The sequence below is a fragment of the Bison bison genome, unplaced genomic scaffold (assembly GCF_000754665.1).
Source record: "Bison bison bison isolate TAMUID 2011002044 unplaced genomic scaffold, Bison_UMD1.0 scf7180017864127, whole genome shotgun sequence".
Lineage (NCBI taxonomy): Eukaryota > Metazoa > Chordata > Mammalia > Artiodactyla > Bovidae > Bison > Bison bison.
The window spans coordinates 641917-643902 of NW_011494699.1; positions in this window are offsets into that span (position 1 = coordinate 641917).

The following is a 1986-nucleotide window of genomic DNA, read 5'->3' on the forward strand; positions in this document are numbered from 1 at the left end:
TATTAGTCACTCAATAATGTATGACTCTTTGCAACCCCATGGACTGTATGTAGTTCACCAGGCTCCTCTGTCCATGGGATTATCCAGGTGAGAATACTGGAGTTGGTTGCCATTCCCTTCTCCAGGGAATCTTCCCCACCCAGGGACTGAACCTGGGTCTCCTGCATTGGAGGCAGATTCTTTACCACCTGAGCCATCAGAAAACCCTATAAAACCATTGACAAAGACAACCTACAGAACACTAGAAAATATTTGCAAATGATATGACTGACAAGGAGTTAATATCCAAAATACATAAAAAGCTCATAAAAAAAAATATCAAAAAGGAAAACCACACTCAAAAAATGGGCAGAAGACCTGAATAGATGTATTTCCATAGAAGACATACAGATGGCAAATGGGGACATGAAAAAATGCTCGACACCGCTAATCAAAATATGCAAATTACCAATGGCATTTTTCACAGAAAGAGAACAAAAAATTGCACAATTCATACGGAAACACAAAAAAACCCAAATTGCCAAAGCAATCTTGAGAAAGAAGAATGGAGCTGGAGGAATCAGCTCCTTCCTGACTTCAGATTATACTACAGAGCTACAGTCATCAAGACAGTATGGTACTGGCACAAAAACAGAAATATATACCAATGGAACAAGATAGAAAGCCCAGAGATAAACCCATACACCTATGGGTATCTTATTTTTGATAAAGGAGGCAAGAATATACAATGGGGCCAAGACAGCCTCTTCAATAAGCGGTGCTGGGAAAACTGGACAGCTACATGTAAAATAATGAAATTAGAATACTTCCTAGCACTATACACAAATATAAACTCGAATTAAAGACCTAAATTTAAGACCAGAAACTATAAAACTCTTAGAAGAAAACATAGACCACTCTGTGACATGAATCATAGCAAGATACTCTATGATCTCCCTTCTAGAGTAATGGAAATAAAAACAAAAATAAACAAGTGGGGCCTAATTAAACTTAAAAGTTTTTGCATAGCAAAAGACTATAAATAAGGTAAAAAGACAACCCTTAGAATGGGAGAAAACAATAGCAAATGAAACTGACAAAGGATTAATTTACAAAATTTACAAGCAACCCATACAACTCAATACTAGACAAACAAACAACCCAATCAAAAAGTGGGAAAAAGACATAAACAGACATTTCTCTAAAGATAAACAGATGGCTAACAAACATGTGAAAAGATGCTCAACATCATTCATTATTAGAGAAATGCAAATCAAAACTACAATGAGATATCACCTCACACCAATCAGAATGGCCATCATCAAAAAGTCTACAAACAATAAATGCTGGAGAAGGTGTGGAGAAAAGGGAACACTCTTGCACTGTTGGTGGGAATGTACACTGATACAGCCACTATGGAAGGCAGAATGTAGAGTCCTCAAAAAACTAGGAATAAAACCACCATATGACCCAGAAATCCCACTCCTAGGCATATACCCTGAGGAAGCCAAAATTAAAAAAGACACATGTACCCCAATGTTCACTGAAGTACTATTTACAATAACTAGAACATAGAAGCAACCTAGATGCCCATTGGCAGATGAATGGATAAAGAAGCTGTGGTACATATATATAATGTAATAGTACTCAGCCATAAAAAGGAGCACATTTGAGTCCATTATAAGGAGGTAGATGAACCTAGAGCCTATTATACAGAGTGAAGTAAGTCAGAAACAGAAAAACAAATATTGTATACTAATGCATATGTATGAAATCTAGAAATACGTTACTGATGAAATTATTTGCAGCATAGCAATGAAGATAGACATAGACAACAGGCTTATGAACATGGCAGCGGTGGGAGGAAAGTGAGGGTGGGACGTATGGAGAGAGTAACAAGGAAACATACATTCAGTTCAGTTCAGTTCAGTTCATTCGCTCAGTCGTGTCCGACTCTTTGCGACCCCATGAATTGCAGCACACCAGGCCTCCCTGTCCATCACCATC